Source organism: Petaurus breviceps, unplaced genomic scaffold (assembly GCF_028583685.1).
Source record: "Petaurus breviceps papuanus isolate PSGF00001 unplaced genomic scaffold, PetGlider_PUasm1.0 90743, whole genome shotgun sequence".
Lineage (NCBI taxonomy): Eukaryota > Metazoa > Chordata > Mammalia > Diprotodontia > Petauridae > Petaurus > Petaurus breviceps.
Genome location: NW_027187332.1, coordinates 3,727,553 through 3,744,744, shown reverse-complemented (window position 1 = coordinate 3,744,744; position 17,192 = coordinate 3,727,553). Strand labels below are relative to the sequence as shown.

Genomic DNA, 17,192 nt, shown 5'->3' with positions numbered 1-17,192 from the left:
TTGCCTTTGAAATGTGACCCGTTGTCACTTTGAATCTGCATTGGGGTTCCATAATATAGGCTTATGAGATCTAGAGTTTTACAAGTGTTTTTCTGGGTTGCATTCTTATAAGGACAAGCTACTAGTACACCTGAATAGGTATCAACACAAGTACATATAAATCTGCATCCTTTATCCAGTGGTAGTGGACCAATATAATCTATTTGCCAGATTTGGGCTGGGACTTTTCCTCTTGCTATCTCTCCAGTTACTACCCGAGGAACAGTTCGCTCCTTTTCCAATTGACATATATGACAGTCTTCTGCTATCTGTTTTAACAGTGAATGAGAGATACTAATACCTCGATCTTGTGCCCACTGGTGTGTGGCCTGGACCCCCAAATGGCCTGCTGTTTGGTGGACCCATTTTGCTAATACCGGATCATCAGTTGTTGTCAAAGTAGGGACAATATGTTCAGTAGCAATCTTTGCCAGTCGATCAGCATGAGCATTGTACTCACGTTCTGGTGTGGTGGGGGGCCACGTGAGCATCTACATGAAAAACTGACAAGTCAGTGACCAAAGACATGTTCCAGATATCTTCCCATAATTCTTTGCCCCAGACTTGTTTCCCATGAATTTCCCAATTTTCATTTTTCCACATGGGCATCCATGTAGCTAACCCATTAGCTACTGCCCATGAATCAGTGAATATATGACACTGTCCTCCTTGTTCTATTTTGATGGCTTGATATACTGCCATAAGTTCAGCATATTGGCTACTTGCACCTATCCCAGTACTTTCCAAAGTCCTTCTAGTACATGGGTTATAGGCCACTGCTTTCCAATGTCTTTTTTGCCCCAAATATTTTGCTGTCCCATCAGTAAACCATGCATGTCTCTTTTGTTCCTCAGTTAATACATCATATCCCTCATTCCACTTTACAGTGGACTTTACCAACTGTTGCTTTGGCTCAGGGGGTGTGTCATTCCTCTCAATTTCTATGTTTGCTACAGATTCATGTAGAGCAGAGATTCCGCTTTTGCCTGTTTTCGCTCTATTTTGAATATACCACTTCCATTTGATTATACTAGCCTCTTGGGCATGTCCAATTCTGTGAGAAGCTGGGGTACTCATTACCCAGGTCATAATTGGGATTCCAGGTCTTAATATCACTTCATGGCCCAGAGTCAGTTGTTCAGTCTCCACCAAAGCCCAATATGCAGCTAACAACTGCTTTTCAAAAGGTGTATACTGGACTCCAGATGAAGGGAGTTTCCTACACCAAAATCCCAAAGGTACATTTCGGCTTTGTTGTTTTTGCCATAAGGTCCAGTTTGCATAATCATCTTGTACAGTCACTTGCAATTCCACTGGACCATTTTGCATGGGCCACAAATCTAGGGCCAATTGTATGGCAGCCTTGGCTTCTTCAAAAGCTTTACTCTGCTCAAGTCCCCAATCGAATTCATATTTCTTCCGTGTGACTCTATATAAAGGTTTTAAAATCTGTCCTGGGAAGTTGCCTTTGCTTGATATTATATTACACTGTTTCAAAATACCAATGTTAGTTTTGCATGTTCCCCCCCGCCCCCTACCCAGTTCATAAGGAACTAAAATATTACATATGGTACACAGCAAAGATTTCACTAAACCTCAAATGCAGAACACATATGAAGCAGAGTAATGTTGGCTTTTTAAACAGAAGCAGATAAAAAAAAAAGATGCAGTATTCCTTCAGTTCCTCACTAATCTTAGAAAATCTTTTCAGAAGATGGCTTCACATTATAAAAAAGAAAGAAAAAATCTTGCATTAGAATCCTTCAGCATCTGCTTACTGCTTCACACTGTTTTGCACTAAATACTGTGCATTCCGTATCTGGTCCTATGTTCCTGTAATGGTAATAATTTCATCCTCAGATCCTTCCAAAGGCTCATAAATTTTGATTGAGTCTCCAGATTTATGACATATTTGTTTGATTTGCTGACCACCTTTGCCATTAATAGATCTAACCAAATTTTTGAGAATAGTTACTTGTGTTTTAATAATGGGTGCACGCAGATCATCATATGAGCCACAGCCCCCTGAATAGGAATAATCATATCCAGAACCACCCATAAATTCACGGTACTCAACCTGTAGTTCCTAAGCCATCTGTCCTTCGGAAGGACTCCATGTGCCTATTGCAGTGTCCCAAGTCTCATTAGTACTAAAAACAACCATGCCATCATAAAGGTCACCAGGTCTTCCTCTTCTGTCTTAAGCCATAAGATCTCCTTCTCTAGGTTGTGGTGTTAGAGGAAGAGGAAAATTTTGAGCTCCACTACCACCCCTGACACCATGTCTGGGAGGAGGTGATGGCGGTCCTCTGTGAGGGAGGAAATGATATCATAATCTCTTCTAGATGGGGACATAAGACACCCACCATGACCTGTGGGCATTCTATCAAAGTTTCCTCTTCCCTGCATGGGAAACCCTACAGGACGTCATTGTGGATCATCAAACATTATTATGAAAGCATTATAGTCATAGGTTTCATAGAAATTGGGATCATAGGGCTGTGCACATCCTTTGATGGGAGACTCAGATATAATTTTCAGTATGATCTTTATGCACTCCACAACCCTATCAGACTTTCCCTCCATAAGAACAATTCTATCCATGGAATGAGTACAGCATTCCCAGAAAAGCTTGATAGTTGCCCAAGTATGCTCTGGAAGTTCTTTAATTTTAGCACCTTTGACCCCAATAATTCCTCCTGCCAAACTCTGGTGAATCCACTGATTTAACTCCCAAAGTCATTTCCTTTATAGTGTTGGTAATTTAAGCATTCCAAAGCATCAGATTGGAAGAGGAACTGGCTGGTGGCAGTGGGTGATGGCAACTGCAGGCCCTCTTCCAAGTTAGGGATGATTTTCTTCAGAATTTCTCTAACTATTTCAATATCCATACTGATACTCATTATGCACTTGGGGCCACTGCTTTCTGGGACTGAAACATTGGCATTGTAGTCTGTACAATGTGCTTTAAAATTTTTCCTCCTTTCCCAATCACTGCTCCAGCATTTTTGCTTTGAAACAAAATGCTCATTTCGAACATCTCCTCAGTGTTTCTAGATCTTTTAAAATTCTGCTCATCCTCCATATCTTTAGCAGAGCACTTACTGAATTCACCATTAGTTTCAGTATTAGGGATTGTTTCCTTTGACTGCTTGGTCTCCATCTTCTCAGATTGAATGGGTAGACAGTTGCAGGAGGCTGCCTTCTCTTCTGCACCGCCACTGTCCCAGTAGGTCTGAGCTAAATAGAGAGCAAGCACAGGTTCCTAAGTCTCCTCTATTTTGATTTATTTTGAAAACAGAATAGTAGATTTTGCTATCCAAATTCAGGAATTGTAACAGTTTTTATACAACCACAAGAAGTGTATAATGTTCCTTATCTAGATTGTTTTAACGTGCATTTGAGAGATTTCCAAGGGTTAAAATGGCATAATCACAGTGTGTGTGTATTTCTAGAATGTGAGTGTATCCGATTTTCAATAATAATCCAAAAATAGAGTAGAATGTAAGCTACCTGAAGGCAGAAATTATTTTATTTTGACTTTATATACCTAGCATAGTATTCCTGCACTTATTTAAAAAGAAAACATTATTGAGCACTTATTTTGCATAACATTAAAATAGTGTTCATGGAAATTGGAGAACTATATGTTATTTTTGTGTAGTTAACTGGTACAGAGTAAACTCCTTTTGAAAGTTTATGTGAGAATCTCTAAATCTCCCATATCAGAGAATCTGGGTCACTTCTATGTTAATTAAAACAAATTAATAAAATGCAGTCAGAATATTAAATACTTGGCAAATTTTCAAAATTACTAGAGTGCCCCCCCCCCAAAAAAGAAACTTTCATTTTGCTGCTGTTCAGATATTTTCAGTGATGCTGCCTTCGTGACCACTGGAACAAATTGTTCTCATCCATATATTCCACTAGGGGAAGTTTTCACATGATTATTGGAGACATCCCTCTTTCTAACTCACTGATGGGTTTGACACCTATTGTTTACTCTTAGTCTGTTTTAGCCAATATGCAAAACTTATCTGATCCTTGTTTGACCACTGTGCATGCTGAAGCTTCTTGGAATCACATGTTAGAGATGGGAGAAGATGAACACCAAAAGTGGCTGAGCAGCACTGAAAAGGGCTCAGGAAACTCTCTCACCAGAGTAGCTACTCGTTCCTGAATACTCCATGCACCTCAGTTTCCAAAATGATGAACTGGTAAGCATATAGCTGTATGGAACCTAGTATCAACAGATCAAGAATCAAGCCCTAGCTCACTCTTTTCTTAACTGAGTGATCTTAGGCAGCTTAGTCAATCTGGGCCTCAGTCTTCTCATTTGCAAATGTTTGACTAGATAAACTGTAAAAATCTATGATCCTATGGCACCAAATAGTATGAAACTTTTATGTTTACAAGGTAAGGAAATTGAGATGTTAGTTTTTAGTATATTAGTACCTAATCTACTATAAAATTGTCATGATTGTGATTAACTTGTTATTCTTAAATCCAATGTAGGTAATGGATATAAATTCTTAAAAATTGAATGCCCATGCATAACATGAAAAATGGAAGACTAGGATGAAAACCTAAGGACTTGATGCAGAAATAATATCCCTACTACTTGCATTTCATTGATAGGGATTTTGGATAAAGACAAACTTCTAGTCGACATCAAATTTGGCAGTGGTTTGTTAGCATCAATTAAACTTAGTAAGGAAAATAGAAGTATATATGTAAAGTATATATAGTCATCAAAACAAAAGAGTTAAGATAATATTCCACTACATCATTTCCTTTTAATTGGTGACCTTCTTTCCAGACCTATTTTTGAGTAAGCACCCATACCAAGGATTATATTTTCTTCAAACACAAACAAGGCTATTAGGCCCCAAACTCCCCTCCATCTTGCCTCCATAAGTATTTTTCCACCCATTCTCTGCTTTTTGGATCCCTTTTGTGTATTATTTTCCTTCCTTTATAATTTGAACTTGAAATCAGAAGCTATTTTTCTTTTTGTATTGGTATTCCAAGCAGTTATTACAGTGCCTATTATAGAGTAAACTTATGGAATGCTGCATGTAATATGTACATATATGTATATATGTGTGTGTATGTATCTAGTATGTACATGATGTATATTTGTAGATATATACATATCTATCTATATGCATATGCGCACACATATATTTCTTCTATCTCGCTATCCAAGCAGTAGTCCCCATTTCAAGCAAGTATCAAATATGATAATAACATGGAAACATTTTCAAGGTGGAAAAAATGTATTTTTTAAGTAAAGGTGTTGTGTCCAAAACCCAAAAGTCAGTCAATAATTCCTGACACATAAACAAATACTGAACAGGCAGTGCTGACCTCAAAATCCTTTCTTCGCTAGATACTATAAGGTTAGAAATTATTTCCCAGATGAGAGCATTGGTCCTTTTATTATTTCTCAAGAAAAAAAAAGACCCTTCTCTTATTTGAGAATGTCCAGTAAAGCATTAAGCCATGACAGGCATTAATTAATAGCAACGTGGCCTTTCTCCTGACATTGTGAGTTTCAAAAGAAATAGTTCATGTTTCTTTGGATCAGGGACTGTAAGGGCTTATCACCACCAAGACTAAAAGACAGTATATGTTATCAGTGACCAAAATGATTATATGTTTGATTTGTCTTCCAAATGAATTCTAAGAACATGTTAAAAGGTATTCTATAATAACTGAATTAGGAAATCCTGTGCTACAAGTCCCTGGAAAAATTTATATTTCTGAAAAATCTCTGAATCATTGAAGAAATCCCATGGGGTAGAGGAGTGGATAATTACAATTTTCTATTCATACAATGTAGTCAAACTCTCAGTTTTGTTGTTTAAATCTCTCTGGGACATAGTAACAGAATGATGATTTCCTTGCAATCATTTTAAGCTAGTATCCATGCCCTATTGCTAATTTGAGAGCACATGCAATTTACATGCTGAATATGGGACACTTAGAGAATTCATGAAGGGCCTGCATTATGTAATTCTTTTGCTGTGGACTGAATGTTTATACTACAGCATTTCAGCTTTTTAACCCTGGATTTTACTTCAGCTGTGAAGGAGCTTTAAATTTCTCCATTAGTCATCATATAGCCACTAGACCATGACCTACCCCTAGCCATAATTATTATTAGTTCCAGAATGTGAAAGGACTTTCTATGTGAATAAAAAAAGATTTAGCAGAGTAAACCTCATAGAAAGAAAAAAAAAAGGCATAATCACCAATAGCAACTCACTGAACATTCAGAAGTGTTTTGGCCTTCATCCGCATTGATGTAGGTTAACAGAAATTGTAAAGGCCTCAGTCTGGAGAAGCTTTTATCTTGGCATAAACGTGAACTCTGATCAAATTCTCCTTTTTCTTTTTTAAACTATTTAACTGCAAGCAACATTAACAATGCTACAATTTTTAAGAGACTTCAATCTTAAGCACATGAACTATAGCCACTTCCTACAGTATAGTAACTACACCATTATAAGTGATGTCAAAAAAAAAAAGTGATGTCCATGGCACAGTTGCACACTGATAAATTTGGTAAAAATAAACAAACAAAAGTCCTTGACACTGGTGTTAAGCTGTGGAAAGCTTAGCTTTATAACTGCTGGTGGGTTTTGTTTTTTTTTTGCATACAGATTACCTAACATGGAAGCACTCACATGGTTGATGCTGAAAAAGAGATCCTGAATTCATTTACTACATAGATTGGAACAGTCTTTTCCACTGACTGCAGATGATGCCTTGTAATGGGAATGTAAATTAAAAGATCTTCCCTGCCCCTAGGCTAAAGTGCACCTGGAGCCTGGGGTGGGAGGCTTGTTTTTCAGTAGATACTTCTTGATTGGCCAGTGAGTCAATAAGGTTGTTACATTCTCTGAGCCAGGAGAAAGCTATAGAAGCCCTGATGAGTAACTTTGTTTTGGGGCTCACTTTGAGAAGTGTTCCATGATTTGATCTGGATTCTGGGAAGCCGTTGTCCAGAGCCACCCCCCGGCTTTGAAAAACCCAGATGTTGAAAGCCAGATGTTGATTTGGTATGGATGTAATGGTTGGACAGTTTGGAAATCCGTCTACTTGATCTGTTTCTCTGACTTGATAATTCTATGTATTCTGAAGTTTGGGATGTTGACCTTTTTCAGCAACTAGGTAAAACGATACATGTTTGACTTATTAAAGTAAGCTTGTTAACCCATTTTGAGTTGCTTTCCTTTAACAAAGCAGATCCAAGAACCTGTATTGGCAGACACACTGGGGACGCTGGGGTGCTTGCTGCTACATGCCTCTTTGTAATTAAGGCTCTGTCTTCCTCTTTCCCCAGCTTGGTTCACGTTACCCATGCTGTGGATGATCAGGACCTTCACACTCTCTTCCTCTGATACAGTAACCAGAAAGAGAAAAATTGTACTGTTATTTTTTTAGATGCTTCCTGTTGTAGTTATACTAGATAGATAGATAGATAGATAGAGAGAGAGAGAGAGAGAGAGATAGATAGATAGATAGATAGATAAGATAGATAGAGAGACAGACACATATAGAATATATGCTATATATATATATATATATATACACATATACATACACACACGCATATACACATTATATGGAAAAGGAAAGGGATATTCCAACCTTAAGTAGGGGAATGAAGAATGCCTTTTCACAAAACCCAATGCTTCACATCTTCCACATTAGTGCCTCCATGTTGGTGATCTCGGTGTACACAAAACAAAACTCCATTTTACTCATTCTGTTAAAATATACATATTTGTCTCTTCTGGTTACAAGATTGTGGAAGGAGGAAGGAACCTTTCCAAATTCCTCTCAACCCAACTAGAAAACCACCTCAGAATTGATCTAGCATCAGTGAAGCAACTTGGCAGGAAAGGACTGTATCTGGAGTGGGAGGTGAGAGAAGGTTCCAGAGCAGGAGAAGCAGCCACTCTAATATCCAAGGACCTGCAACCAAGGCTCCAAGTCTGGGGCAATTCGCCCACCAAACCCAGCCCCATCTTCAAACCAACAACCCCCTAAGCAAGTAAGCAATCCCTGTAGCAAAACAGCAACCCCAGCCCCACCCAAGTCAGCAACCAGGCTTTGATCAAATTGTTGATAAGTAACCCCATCCCAGGCCTGGCTAATGGTGAGACCACATCCTGGGGTCTGCCAGCAGAGAGGCCCTGTTTCCACAGTAACCCAGCAGTAGGGCCCCACCCCTTGGACAGACCAGCAACAAGATCTCTCCTTCAGTGCAAGCACCAAAGAGGTTCTGTTACCATAGCAACCCAGAGGAAAGGCCCCCAAACTGTGCCAGGTCAGCAGCCAAACCCCACAACTGAGGCTTCCTCACAACCCACTCCATTTCCCCCAGTATAAGCCTGAAGGGTAGACTACCCTCCAGTGAAACCAAACAGCTAAGTCCTGAAGCCCAGTGAAAGACAACAATAAGACTCTGAGCCAGAACACAAAAAGCTCAAGAGAGTGCAAGACCAGAGATCAACCCACACATAATAATATCAAGTCACAAAAGAGGCAGGAAAAGATGCTATGCTATTTTTTTTTTACATATAGGTTCTGTATTGATATTGCTCCATTGTCTATGGTATCTTTCAGGAAAATATAGTAACAAGTAAAAAAAAGCAAGAAAAAAGCATAAGAAATTCAATAAGGTTAAACTACTTAAATTTCAATATTGCAAAATAATATTTATAATTCCTTAGAACTTTATTTTTATAAAAGCAGTTAGAAGAAGCATAGGTGAGTGTACAATATAAGATGACTTGGATGGAATGATACCCCCAAAAAACAAAATAAAGGAGTGAAAAAGAAAATTGTGCTGGAAAAGGAAGAGAATGAATAGGATAAGTTATGCCACATAAAAAAGGCATGCAAAGAACTATTTTAATGGAGGGGAAGATGGGGTGCTGGGGGTGGTGCAGGTGGGTAAAACTTAAACCTTACTTTCTTTAAAATTGGCTCAAAGAAGGAATAACATATACAATCAGTTGGAGAGAGCAATCTAAATTATCCTATAAAGAAGTAAAAATTAAAAAAAAATAGGGACAATAGAAGGGGGAGGGACTGTTAAAGGGAGGGCTGATTGGCAAGAGTGGTATCAGCATAAAAACATTTGTAAGGAGGGAAAGTTTGGGGGAGTAATAGAGAGGAGATAAACAAGGGAAAATAGCATGGAGGCAATTACAGATTTAGTTATTATAACTATAAATGTAAATGGGATAAATTCACCCATAAAATGCAAGTAGATTAAAAAGTATTAAAAATCAGAACCTTACAATACGCTGTTTACTAATAACACATTTGAAGCAGACACATAGAAATACACACAGAGTAAAGGTAAGAGGATGAAGTAGAGTCTATTATGCTTCAATGGAAGCAAAGAAAGCTGGGGTAGCAATCATGATCTGAGACAAAGCAAAAACAAAAACAGATCTACTTAAAAGAGATAAGGAAGGAAAATATATCTTGCTCAAAGTTACCTAGATAATGAAGAAATATCAATACTAAATTACATGCACAAAGTAGTAATTTTTTTTAAGAAGTTGAATGAATTATAGGGGAAAGTAGATAATAAAATTATAGTAGTAGGTACCTCAATTTTCTTTTCTCTGAAATGGATTTTTAACCAAAAAAATAAAAAAAGAAATTTATAAGGAGAATAAAATTCTGAAAAAGTTAGAAATGATATATCTCTGGAGAATGTTGAATGGGAATAGAAATGAATGTATCTTTTTTTTTCTCAGCAGTACATGGCACCTATACAAATATTTACCATGTATTAGGACATAAAAACCTCACAACCAAAAGCAAATTAAAAAACAGGAATAGTGAATAAGTCCTTTTCAGATCATAATGTAATAAAAATTACATTCAATAATGGGCATAGGAAGAAAAATTCAAAAATAACAGGAAATTAAATAATTTAATCCTAAAAATGTGAGTCAATGAACAAATCATAGGAAAAAAATATAAAAATTTAGATTCAAGAAAATGACATCAATGAAACCAACGTTAATGGGATGTAGCCAAAGTGGTACTTAGAGTTAAATTTATATCTCTAATTGCTTACACTAATAAAATGGAGCAAAAGTAGGTCAATAAATTAAACATGCAACTTAAAACAATTACAAAAAGAACAAATTAAAATATTTTAACTGAGCATCATATTGGAAATACTGAAAACAAAAGAGATTAATAAAATTGAAAGAAAACCATTTATCTCATATATAAAACAGGAAGTTGGTTTTATGAAAAACAACAATAAAATAGGTAAACCACTGTATGATTTGATTTAAAAGGAGAAAGAAAACCAATGAAAAGGGTGCATTTGCCACCAATGAAAATTTAATTAAGTCAATTGTTAGGTGCTATTTTGCCCAATTATATGCCAATAAATTTGACAATCTAAACGAAATGGATTAATGTGTCCAAAAAATATAAATTGCCCATATTAAAGAAGAAATAAGAGACTTAAGTCGATCAATCTTAGAAAAATAAATTGAAAAAGTCATCAATGACCTTAAGAAAAAAATGCCCCGGACCAGATGGATTCACAAGTAAATTCTACCAAACATTTAAAAGAGTAATTAATCCCTATCCTACATAAACAACTTTAAAAAAATAGGTGAAGAATGAATCCTACCAAACTCCTTTTACAACACAGATATGGTGCTGATACCTAAAACAAGAAAAGATAAAACAGCAAATGAAAATTAAAGAACAATTTCCCTAATACAATTTTCAGTTGAAATTTTCAACAACCTACGAGCAGGGTGATTACAGCAATATATCAAAAGGATTATACACAATGACCACGTGAGATTTATACCAGGAACACAGGACTGGTTCAATATTAAGAAAACTATTAGCATAATTGATCATATTAAAAAACACACACACACACAAGGGGCAGCCCAGTGGCTAAGAGAGTAAGAGCACCGGCTCCAGTGTTCGGATGACCTGGGGACCAGGTTGGGGCTCAGATACTAAGCACCATACCCAGAAATAACTGGCCATGTAGCCTTGAGCAAGTTACTTAGCCCTGATTGCTTAAAAAAATAAACACAGAAATTTTATGATTATCTAAATAGATGCAGAAAAAATCTTTCACAAAATACAGCATCAATTCCTATTAGAAATCACTAGAGAGCATGGATATAAATGGAGGTTACCTAAAAATGATGAATAATATTTATCTAAAATCATCATCAAGCATTATTTGTAACAGAGTAAAGCTAGAAGACTTGCCGACAAAATCAGGAATGAAGCAAGGAAGCCTATTATCAACTCTAGCATTTAATATTGCACTAGAAATGTTTGTTATAGCAATAAGAGAAGAAAAATAAATTAAAGGATTTAGAATATGCAATAAGGAAACAAAACTACCACTCTTTTCAGATAATATAATATAATATAATACTCAGAAAATGCTAGAGAATCAGATAAAAAAAATTACTTGAATATTTTCATAAAATTAGCAAAGTTGCAGGATACAAAATAAACACACATAAAACATCAGAATTTCTCTGTATTACTGAAAAAATCCAGTAGCAAGAGATAGAAAAAAGTGTTCCATTTAAAATAACTGTAGACAATATAAAATACTTGGGAGTCTAATTTCCAAGACAAACCCAGAAACTACATGAGCAATATTACCAAAAAAAAATCACACTAACACCATCACACTAAACAATTAGTAAATTATCAATTGTTCTTGAGTACTCTGATCTAGTATAAGAATAATGACAATTCTACCTCAATTATTCTATATATTCAGTGTCATGAGAATCAAACTATCAAAAATATTTTATAGAGCTAAGAAAAAATAAAAATAAAATTCATCTGGAAGAACAAAAGCTCAAGGATATTGAGGTCATTAATGCAAAGCTTCCAGTTGTCTGACCATTACATCCATACCTAGACAGTTACCAGAGAGGGAAGCACCAATATTTGTGTTTTCAAAGCCGGTGGGTTGGGAGGAGGGCTCAATGGCTGTCCAGAGTCTCATCTGGTCAAATCACGCAACTCTTCTCAAAATGATCCCCAAAGCAAAACCTCACATCAGGGTATGTGTAGCCTTCTCCTGGCTCAGAAAACATCACAACCATCTTGACCCACTGCCCAATCAAAAAGTAACAAAGTGTGGGCATTCCTGAAGAACAACCCTCCCGCCACAGGCTCCATATGACCACATTCAGCCTATTAGGGGATAGAGTATATTTCAAATCAAGGAAGGTTCTCCTCAGAGTCAGTTAGGCCTATGGAAATGCCAAAGGGAAGGGAAGATCTTTAGATTCACATTCCCTTAAAAAGACCAAAATAAAATTCCAAGAAAAACAAAGAAAAAACAAAATTCATACTTCAATCTGCATTGAGAGACCATCAGTTCTTTCTCTGAGGATAGACAGCATTTTTCATAAGTCCTTCAGAGCAGCTTAGGTGATTGTATTGCAAGGAATAGCTCAAATGAAATGACAATCTGATGAAGAGTCTGGAGACAAGAACTTCATCTTCAATTAGAACTGAATGTGAGTCCCAGCTTAGCTATTTACTTTATCACCTCAATAAGGTAGCGATTACGATGCCCTTACTATGTGACAGAGCAATTGCCATACATTTGGGATACAAAAGAAAAGAAAAATAAACAGTTCCTATTCTCAAGGAACTCAATCTAATGGGAAAAATAATCATATACAAAAAAATATTAATGAAGGAGGAATTGGTTATTGTCTCAGAGGGACGGTACTAAAGTTCTTAAGATTTAGGAAATACACATTAAAAAGGTGAGAATTTAGGGGAAAATTGAAAGAAACCCCTGAAGCCTTGCAACTGGATGAGGAAAGAAAGCCAGTTACAATGTACACTGTTAGGAGATAGTTTTTTTGTGAAATATGTTAGACTATAGGTGAAAATAAACATGTTTGATATTTTTGCACATATATGCATATATTTGCCTATGCGTATGTATGTACACCCATATACACCCATATATGTATATATGTATATGTGTGTATGTGTATATTTAATTTTGTAGCAGCAATGTAATTCTATTCTCTTCCCACTGAAGACCATTGTTACTTTGTCATTTCTCCTGTTTCATACTACAGTATAACACAATCTAGTTATGGAGACTCCACATCTGGTTCTGGTAGAATTTAACAAAATTTTTGTCTAGCTCTGAAATACTCTCACTTAGCACATTGATCTCCATCACTACAGTTTCACTTGTAATTAGTCCAGTTTTCTCATACACTGCAATTTTGATCAGCTATCTTCAACTTTTCCCAATTGTTTTCCACTTTGTTTTGTCCTAATAATTTTAATATTGAAAGGACTTTCCACTAAGGCCATAAAAATAGATAATGAATCTGTTTGCCTGTGTACTTTGTCCAGTGAGTGATGACTGTTACCAAATATTAACACATTCCTCCTAATTAGCAGTTTGTACTGTAGGAATGTATCATTGCTTGAGTTTTAATTTCCTTTGATATTTCTGGTAATTTACTCCAGTAAACTACATACTGTAAATGAAATCAATGAATTATATGCAATACATAAAAATCTAGGGGTTATAAATTTGGAGGTTTTTTTTTTCCTTTGGGGTCATATTTTGTCTTTTAATAATTTGAAGTTTGAACAGATTGTTAAAATTAATAGCAAATCGCATATCTTAATTTGTTCTCTACACTTTATTAATTTGGCTAAGAATGAGATATGATTTCTCATTTTGTTTCTACCCTATCCTTCTAAATATCTTAATTGTTAACCTAACTTGCAGAAAATTTATCCTCGGGTGGTGCAGTCAAGAAGGCTGAGTAGAAACATGACTTCTGTGGCTCCCACTTCCTCCAATTCATCTAAAAAGTGACTATGAACAAACTTTAGAGCTACAGAACCCAAAAAATAACACATAGAAGCTAACTTCCCATTAAGGACAGCCTGGCAGTCTGACAGGAAGCAGCCCATGCTGCACTCTGGGAGCTGAGCCCAGCCCCACAGGATCCCAAGATTATCGCCACAGGGTGAGACTGACCAAAACTGGCTGGAGGGACTTCAGATCACCAGCAGCTGTGGCAGTTTCCAGAATTATCAACACATAGATGAAAAGGACAAAGTAAGAGGTCAGTTCAGTGAGGCCTTTGGGATCTTGTAGGTCAGGAGTGTGGTCCGGCCTTTATCCCCTGAAGGGAGGAGCCACTGAGGTGCCGCAGCTATGCAGCCACTGATATGTGGAAGCTTCACCTCCTGGCCTGCAGATTATAGGGGAACATATAACCAGTCTGAGGGGTAAGCACTCTTGCTTTAAGCTGATGGGATCTAGATTGCAGTCTAGGGTAGAGGTCCTGGGATGCATGACCACAAAGCCGGAGCATGTAGAGGCTACAAATAGGGCACCAAACTAATACTTTTGGCAGGTAAGAAAACTCCAGTGATTGGGAAAAAACTCCCCTGTCTGGTAGGAGAGTCCTACTGAGGCAAAAATCCCAAAAGTCCAGTAATTGAGTAGCAACATGAGCAGGCAAAGGAAGCAAAGCAAGCAGAGCAATCCAACTTGACTCTCCTATTTTGGGGACAAGAAGGATCAAAGCACGGAACAGAAGGAAGACTGGGAAGCCAGAACTCCTGCGCCAAAAGCTTCCAAGAAAAATACAAGCTTGTTACAGGCCTTAGAGGAAGTTAAGAAGGATTTTGAAAACGAGATAAGAGAAGTGGAGGAAAAATTGGTAAGAAAAATGAGGATAATGCAAGAAAATCATGAAATGAGAGTCAACAACCTGACTAAGGAGAATAACACCTTAAAAATAGCCTAACAATTGGAAAAAGAGGCTCAAAAAAGCAATGAAGAGAAGAATGCCTTAGAAAGCCAAATTTGCCAGATGGGAAAAGAATTTCAAAAGCACACTGAAGTGAATCATTCCTTCAGAATTAGCTCTTAGCAAATGGAAGCTAGTGACTTTAAGAGAAATCAAGATACTATTAAACAGATCTAAGCAAATTAAAAAATAGAAGGCAATGTGAAATGTCTCATTGGGAAAACCACTGACATGGCAAATAGATGCAGAAGAGATAATATTAACATTATTGGAATACCTGAAAGCCATGATCAAAAAAAGAACCTAGAAATCATCTTTCAAGAAATTCTCAAGGAAAAGTGCCATGATGTTTTAGAAACTGAGGGCAAAATAGAGCTTGAAAGAATCCACCTATCGCCTCCTGAAAAAGATCCCAAAAAGAAAACTCCTAGGAATAATATAGCCAGGGTCCAGAATTCACAGATCAAGGAGAAAATATTACAAGGAGCGAGGAAGAAACAATTTGAATATCGTGGAAATATAATTATGATAACACAGGATCTGGCAGCTTCTATACTCAGGGGTTGAAGGGCTTGGAATATGATATTCTTGAGGTCAAAGTAGCTGTAATTAAAACCAAAATCACCTACCCAGAAAAACTGAGTATCATGTTTCAGGGGAAAATATGGTCATTCAATGGAATAGAGGACTTTAAAGAATTCTTGATGAAAAAACCAGAGTTGAATAGAAAATCTGAAATTTAGATACAAGAAGTAAGAGAACCATCAGAATGTAAACAGGGAAAAGAAATCATAAAGAACTTATCAAAATTGATAAAGGAGGGAACACTTTATCCATTGTGCCACAAAGTTGCCCTTTTTTTCCCTCTTACCTAACTCTTTCTCTAATATTTAATCTCTGTCTCTCGTATTCTTGTCAACTGCTTACAAACATGGCCATTTCTACACCTTTCTTAAAAATCACTACCTTTATCCAGCTAGCCCTGATAGCTATTGCCCTATATTTTTCCTCCTTTCTTGGCCAAATTTGTAGAGAAGAGTATCTCTGAGTGACTCCATTTCCTCTCCTGTCACTTGATTCTAAACCTTCTGCAATTTTGCTTCTTATTCTCTCATTCACATGGAACTTCTCTCTCTCTGTCTCTCTCTCTGTCTCTCTCTGTCTCTCTGTGTCTCTCTCTCTCTTTGTCTGTCTCTCTCTGTCTCTCCCTCTCCCTCTCACTCTCTCTTTTATCTTTACATTTCCAAAACAAATCTCTTTTTCTCAATCCTTGTCCTATTTGAATTATGAATACATTTGACACCAGTGACTGCACTTTATCCTGGTTATGTTCTCATTTCTCTCTTCCTGACATGAATCTTTCCTAGTTTTGCTCCTTCCTATCTGATTACTCCTCCTTAGTATCTTCTGCTCGTTTTTCTCCTAGGTCACATGTATTAACCATGGATGTTCTGCATGAATTCACCCTTAATCCTTTTTTTCTCTTTATAAAAATATTTCACTTGTTGATCTCATCCTTTCCCTCAAAGTTCCACCAGTATTTCTATGGAGATGATTACTATATCTATGTATGTCTATGTCTATCTATTCACTATTATATAGATTCTATTGACTAGAATATAGTCTGACGAAAATTATGTTAGAATAAATTGTCTTATACCACAGACCTCAATGTTCAGTCCAGTATAATGTGAATATATATATATATGTATATATATATGTGTGTGTGTGTGTGTGTGTGTATGTGTGTATGTATGTGTATGTATATATGTATATATATAATTTTTTTTTCAGGCAAGAGAAAAAGAATTATTTTCCATAATTCTGGATAGTAGAAGGATTCTCAAAAAAAAGGAGCAAAGTTGATCATAATTTATATAAAAGGCAATTCATATTGTATAAAATTTAAACATTTTGAACAAACAAAATCAATTCAGGGAGAATAAGAAGAGAAGTTGTTCATGTAGAAAACTTTGAAGCTCATAGTACTTTGCAAAATCTGATATGCAAGATATATATATATGTGTGTGTGTGTGTGATTGTGTGTATGTATTTGTGTGTCCATACATATATACACATACAAACACATATATATATATATATAATTTATATGAAATATATATGCATTATATATGAAATTTCTATGACTAAGTGCTTTTCCTCAAAAAAGATAACATCAGAGAATATTTAAAGGCAATATTTTAGTAAGGGAAATGAAAATAAAACTAAAGAAAAGAATATTCAGCATCACTAATTAAAGAAAAATTTAAACTCAAATCTTTAGAGGTTTTCTCT

At 36.3% G+C, this 17,192-nt stretch overlaps 1 pseudogene; it reads right to left on the bottom strand.

The window, feature by feature from the left end:
* Positions 1-1,792: 1,792 nt before the first annotated feature.
* Positions 1,793-3,220, bottom strand: LOC138145632 (heterogeneous nuclear ribonucleoprotein K-like; annotated as a pseudogene).
* Between the last annotated feature and the right edge of the window lie 13,972 nt (positions 3,221-17,192).